This window comes from Palaemon carinicauda, chromosome 15, assembly GCF_036898095.1.
Source record: "Palaemon carinicauda isolate YSFRI2023 chromosome 15, ASM3689809v2, whole genome shotgun sequence".
Taxonomy (NCBI): Eukaryota; Metazoa; Arthropoda; class Malacostraca; order Decapoda; family Palaemonidae; genus Palaemon; species Palaemon carinicauda.
The window spans coordinates 73958580-73966079 of NC_090739.1; the positions used below are offsets into that span (position 1 = coordinate 73958580).

General features: G+C 37.5%; 1 protein-coding gene across 8 annotated transcripts in view; it reads right to left on the reverse strand.

Moving 5' to 3' along the window:
* Positions 1-7500, reverse strand: part of CdGAPr (GTPase-activating protein CdGAPr) — an 805825-nt gene that overhangs the window by 90937 nt on the left and 707388 nt on the right. The window lies entirely within an intron of this gene.

Below are 7500 nucleotides of genomic sequence, written 5' to 3' on the forward strand. Positions count from 1 at the left end.
TGACCCGGAGGAGGGCCGCCAGCCACCCGCCACAATAACAAACCCGCACACATGTGCCGCCAGACTGCGCAACAGTTGACAATTATTACGATTTCTGTTCCAATTAATAAACATCGGTAATCCTTCTGCGTAGAGCTAAGTACACGAAGAGTAGGGCTTCCGGCATCTCCACTCAAATGTTAGGCATCATACTGAAACAGCACAAGAAGGAGGAGAACGGCAAGGGAAAAACGTCCATGACAGTTGGACGTCGGTGAGTGCCAATGATGGGCGGGGAGGAAGAGGAGGAGGTCTACACACAAACCTACACACACAAACCAGACTTGTGTTTGGGTAGATTTATTCAATGGCTCGAAAGCTGAGCTCCAAATAGCAATATAAACACCGCCTCCCATGAAGGAATTCTATGAAGCAGAAAACCAGGGCCATAAAATTTCTCCCTCTCTTGGAAAAAGAGAAAACATTTTGGCCGACGAGAAGGCTCCCTTAAGGTCAATAGCGGCAGTGGAATTAAAGGCTTTTGTGGGATAACAAACTATATAGCATCATCCGTATTAAAAGGGTTACAATTGCCGCCTTTGTAAATGATCTTTCTTGGCTTGAGAACAAAATCAGTCAAGACAAATCCGAAAGTGGAAGCACTGGCAGTCCAACAGGATTTACTTAGGGGGGAAAATACATCTGGTAGGACATTCCACAAGTTGAATGGGCGTGTACTAGTCGAGCAGCTCAAATTACCCTAAAATTTACCTTCTGAACCAGGGTTAATCCCACTTACATCAAGGCATCTTACACCAACCACTTCAGGAATTTGCAATAATGCATGGTATGTATCGTTAACTAAAAGAATATTCAATTAAAACCAGAAATGTAAATGTTATAAAAGTTAAATAGCATTCAGAAGACCTACTTCTGAAGAATGATGTATGATATGCTTCATCTGACACAAATAACAACAATAAAGAGGATGATGACTTTAACGCTAACTAGAAAGAAAAAAAAACTGGAAATTCCGTATCTGAATGGGAATACATCAGGAATTCAAGTCGTTATCAAACATTGGACAAGGGAGAGAACCCCCCCCCCTCCCCCTACAATGACAGCTCCGTCCTAAGCCAAGCCTCCTCCTGAGGCAAACTTTCCCCGATGTGACACTCTAGTGTTGCCCTTCGCGCTGCTTCTCTTACCTTTCCCACACTCTGAATAAGGGACCAACAAAGCGTGGTGGTACCATGAAGGAATTCCCATTATAATGTATAGCACGTTAGCAGTAACGTTATGGTATATAGTCTAATCTCTCTCTCTCTCTCTCTCTCTCTCTCTCTCTCTCTCTCTCTCTCTCTCTCTCTCTCTCTCTCTCTCTCTCTCTTTATATATATATATATATATATATATATATATATATATATATATATATATGTATATATATATATATATATACATACACACACATATATACATATATATATATATATATATATATATATATATATATATATATATATATTATGTGTGCGTAATACAATAAATATGACACGTGGAATCTTTAGTTCAAGCTTAAAAGCAAGTACAATCTAGATTTCTTTAATCTGTTCTTCATATTCCTCCTTATCATTAACGTTAAAGTCAACATTACATTGAATTTTTAAATTGCTAGTCACCATTATTCAAAACAACTGGAAACTGGCTTCTCTAAGGCGGATGAAATTACTAAAGATTGATCGGTGACTGTTACCTGGTTCAAAATCTCTATTTTTCAGCTTTGAAGGATTTCATGCCTTATGGCGGCAGTAATTTGGCCAGTTTACTTTTTGCTAGCCTACACCATGCAACTTTCCTATGAATGGCGGTATTAGTTGAAGATACAAGTCAGTAAAGAGAAATGTTAAGGGAGAAAAAGTAGGTGAAGAACATTTATTTAGCTAAATCTACCTGCTCTCTGAAATCATCCTGAACACACATTTCAAGGCACTAACATATTATAGGTTCTGGTTTACTATACGATGAACCTCGAGATAGTTATAATGTCGACAGGCAAAAAAAAAAAAATCTAAACTATAGGGGGGCGATATAAATGAGTGAAAATACAAAAAAGAATAAACTCTGAAAATAAAATATTCTTCTGTAAGAGAAACTATGATACCTATATTATTTAAATTAAGCGAGTTTAATTTCCTCTTCGAGCCAATATTAATCTCCCCTACAATATCAAAGATACACTAATGACCTATCAAAATAACCTTTATCATACTAAACACATACTTATTATGTCATATTCTCTCACAATCTCAAACACAAATGCCCAGTCGTTTGATCTATATAACAAGTGAGGAATTGGATATTTGGTATTTTTCCCTGCAATGTCAGAGGTAAATACAGTATTGAAATATGAGTTATTTAGATAAGTAAATGATGAGTTGAATCTCATAAAGCATCCATTACGAAAAAAAAATAAAGTTTGTTTAAAGCTTCCATCCAGATATCTCTAAACACCTGTGAAAAATCAGAGATGGATCAGAATGAAAAATAGACAAAATATTCTCCCAAAAGGTATTTTGATTTATAAATCGTAAGATGATATTGAAAACACCCTCATCCCCCCTTCCAATAACATATATATATATATATATATATATATATATATATATATATATATATATATATATATATATATATACATATATATACTGTATGTATAAACACACACACACATATATTATATATATATATATATATATATATATATATATGTATATATATACATAGATGTATATATACATATAGGGTAGTGCCATAGTCTTTGTACCATGGTTTTCCACTGTCTTGATTTAGAGTTCTCTTGCTTGAGGGTACACTCGTGCACACTATTCTATCTTATTTCTCTTCCTCTTGTTTTGTTAAAGTTTTTATAGTTTATATAGGAAATATTTATTTTAGTCCTGTTACTGTTCTTAAAATATTTAATTTTTCCTTGTTTCATTTCCTCACTGGGATATTTTCCCTGTTGGAGCCCCTGGGCTTATAGCATCCTTCTTTTCCAACTAGGGTTGTAGCTTAACAAGTAATAATAATAATAATAATAATAATAATAATAATTTATATATAACATAATAAACAAAGACTACAGAAGAGAAAGAGAATAGTTGGATCAGAATCATACAATGGACTTCCTTTCCGTCAACATGAGTCTGGCTGCTCTACTGAAAGCTTCATTCTGAACACAGGAAATTTGATATTGAGAGAGAGAGAGAGAGAGAGAGAGAGAGAGAGAGAGAGAGAGAGAGAGAGAGAGAGAGAGAAATAACGTAAATACAGCTACTGTATAAGATCTAAAGCTATTTCCTTTTAAAAGGGATAAAAAAATTATGCAACTGTAGCACACATTTGAAACTGTTTGGGATAAAAACAAAAGGTAGAAATAAATCATAAACGAGAATCGGATCCCTTTCATGTGATAGAATACGTGTTTTGATATATTATCAAATTTAGACTCTAGAGAACACTCAACTTCCTCACTTAAGATCAATGAAAATTACGATACTATGGTCTATAAGTGGAATCATACGAATAACGACGAGCTCTTAAACAACTAATTTTACCTAGAAACAAACCAGGTATTTACTATATATGATCTAAGGGGTTACACAAGGGTGACAAATATAAGTGCATTTAACAGCTTTTGTCAACAAGGTTGAAATTGGCACAAAAAATAACAATATAATAACAATATAACGATAATAAAGAGTTCATGTTAGCGTGTTACATTCCATGGCTTTTGTCGTTTAATTTGGTTGACGTCAGAGGGCAGTTACTGTGTGCGCTGCATATATCGTAGAGAGGGCATTTTCTTTATTTGTATGTGCGTTTCTTGTTGCGCGTGCGGCGTGCATTACGTGGTAACGTCCTGAAGCAGACATGCATGTGCAAGAAGGCGATCTGCTCTAGAGGGCTGTAATGCTGGTGACCCGCCAGCAATAAAACTCTGCAGGAGATGCACAGGTTTTAGTCAGTCAATGGTGATCAAATCCTCTTTTCCACAAATGTTAACTTGAAAATCTTTCCAAGTACAACGGACGGCAGGAAAAGCCCCGTATATGGGGGAGGGGTGCGTAAGATGTGGCTTGCAAGCGTCAGTGCACATGAAGAAGTGTGTTGCGGTGTGTAGGTCTTTTAGTATGTGCTGCTTTGCTGGGGTTGAAGTTAGACGGCAGGGGGTGAATTTTCCCACAACGTGACGCTGACTGAAAAATCAACGGATCGCCATATACCATTTCAGGCACTGAGACATAGATGATGTCCTTGGGAGTGGTCCTCAGTCCGAGGACGACCCAGTGAAGTAGTGGAAACCAGATTGAGTCAGTGTAGGACATCAAAGCTGCTTTTTTTTTATACGGTGGAAAAACTCCACAAGTATGTTCGCTGCAAGGTTGTAAGCGTTAGTCTGATGTAGGATGATGCCTAGAAAATGCCCAACTGATTGATGTGCGTAATTGAGAGGTGAGAGTGATACTATGTCTGAAGTAATATGCCCTAGGTTGCCGAATCATGCTATCCATCCAAAAACTGAAGCAGCAGTACTTGAGGTAGACGTTGCATCTTGCATGGGAGGGCTTCAGGCCAGCGAATGACTGTGAGAAGGTATTGTGAATGTCGGCAAAACGATGCTGAGGTTGATGAAAGTGCCCAAACACGAATCCATGTGTCGATGGACTTTTGAAGTTTGACAAGAAGTACGAGCAAGGACCCAATCCTTGGCAACTATAGTGATGCCTTGCCATATGAACTTCGACTTCAGTAGCTGGGCAGCAGATTGTCTCGAGGGGTGTAAGAGGTCATGGAACACTTGTAACACCTGTCGGTGCAGGGAGGCATAGGGGAGGTAAGTGTTGCAGTCATCGAGAGCAATGTCTTCCCAATGGAGAGATGAGCAGGACGTCCTACAGGTTTGGGTACTCGGGGTCCTTTCGTTGGGCTTGTGCCAAAGCCTTGTATTCAATCCCTAGGTGAAACGGTGGCCAGCATATTTATATAAAGGTTATTGGCAATGGGATTCAGTTACCAGGGGAGGGATGTGTTGAATTGTACAATTGTATTAAAAAATGGCAAAGAGATATCAGCGTTGACGGGCAGATCAGGCATCGTACTGTTGAGTGAAGGCAGCGCAAGGGACATGTGCGAATCATGAACGACATGACCTAAAAGTAGTGGTGGAAGTGATGGACAGCCAAATGCACTACCAGTAGTTCGTGGTTGAAGGTAGAATAGCTGGATTCTGCCTTGGAATGTTTTCTACCAAAGAGGGCCAACGGGCAAGCATTCTGTTTAAAGGCTGCTCATGTATGGCAGAGGCAATGGACAGTGACAAAGCCTTAGCTAGTAGGACAATAACCCAGACTAACCATATATACTGAACATGTGATCAGGGCCCCCAACCCTCTCCACCCAGGGCGGGCCAAGTAATGGGTGCTTATGACTCGGCAGGTAGACCTATAGGCTTCCCCAAAACCCTCATCCTTGGGTCACAAGGATGGTGAGGTTGCAGTCACCACAAGAAACTATCGAGCATGAGCAGGACTCAGACCCCGTCAGGCAGATCAGCAGGCAAGGACGTTTCCATTAGGCCACCACAACCCTATATGTCGATCATTTGTTCGAGAGTAGAAGGGGTGCAATTGGCATGGGAAAAAGTAATAGTAGTAGTTGATTGGAGTTTCTTTGCGTTGAAGAAGGCCCACAGCACAGCAGCTTATATCATTAAGGTCGACATTGGCATAAAAACTCATAATACATAACGGTAATGAAAATAGAAATTAAACTTGCGTGTTACATTCATCGGCTTTTATCGTTTAATCTGGTTGGAGTCAGGTGGCACAGCGTTACCAGATATGGGGATTTATCCCTAGATTTGGGGATTTTGGGTGTCTGATGGGGATATCCTGTACAAATTTCTATGAAGAAGAAACAAAGAGTCAACATTTATATTGTTGCAATTAGTTTGCTTGTGCTTATATGAAGTATAGTTAGTAATTTCTACAGTATATTTGTAAAGCCTAAAGGATCAGAAAATATATTTGTGGAAATGGGGATTTTTGGGGACTTTTTATCATGAGTTTTGGGGATTTTTAGACTAACCAATCTGACGACACTGGGTGACAGTTACTGCTTAGCTATTTGTTGCGGGTGCATTACAGTTACACTCCGTAAACATAAATGAACCTTGCTTTTTGAAGACCTAATATTTGAGAACAATAGCATAAAACTTCAATAAGAAGGGACTCTTGTATTCTTCTGGTAAATTTTCCATTTTGAGAGCTGTCATTTTTTATAAGTATTATTACCACTATCATAATATACTAGCATCTATTTGTTACTGTTCAAATATTACCACAAATCAGACCTTTCATTAACATGGTTCCCAAAATGAGTAACTTACAAACAATAAGACTACAAATTTTAGAGAACGCCATTAACGATTCAATAATCAGATCAAAGTCTACATAAAAAATCCTGACCCTTGGTTAGTTTCACTTCATGAGTTTATATATAACTGTCATAGCCAACATACCATCGACTTTGGATATAATACATTTCCTGATTACGATTCTACTTTGGACTGGACTATTTAGAATTTCGTTAACATTCTACAAGAAATTATGAAAGTCGTATGCTTAAGATGTCTTATAATTAAAATCATTATTAAAGTGTAAAATTAAGGCAATTTGTTTACTAATTAAGACTGAAAACGGTAATTTATCTTTTAACCATGTTTCACTTTGCTATTATATGTATCCCCATTGCTACATATTTATATTGTGTAATCAGATTTATGGAAACAAAATTCTTAAGCTTGCATAGCTAGTGAGTTGACGTATCAAATTTTACGAACGGTAACTAATATTTTCCAAACTACTGAGGTCCAATGCATACTGCTTTCGGACAAAAACTTTGCTGAAGTGTTTATCTGAAAAGCTATCTACCGAGGAGAGAAAATGGGCTATTCCCCTACAGATGGGAAAACAGGGAATGATCAGAGTTTGGGAAATAAGACAATTTCAATATATTTTCGAAAAGCATTTAAGGGTGCTGTCTAAGAATGCATTTCTGACTGACGGCACAACGTTTGGGTAAACGCAAGAAAATGTTGAAAAGACATGTTTGAAAATACAGCAATAAATAAATTATAGATGGAGTAAAAGCAAATGCAGACGTAACGCATGTAAGGGAAGGATGGAAATTTGAGGTCAATGATGAATGAAGAAAATGTCATGAACGATGGGATGTGCTATCTGAAAGTGATACCAGTGATTCTTGATATGAAAAAAATATGCCGTTGCAGAATAGATGTCTTTTAAGGAAGATGGTAAAATGAATAAGAGAAATATACTGTAAGACAAAAAAATATAAAAATACCAAAGTTTGTCGAACGAATGCAGGACTTTATACAAAAGTCTTTAGGAAATTCCAAAGAGATTTTTAGAACATATTTACCTTGTTTCAACC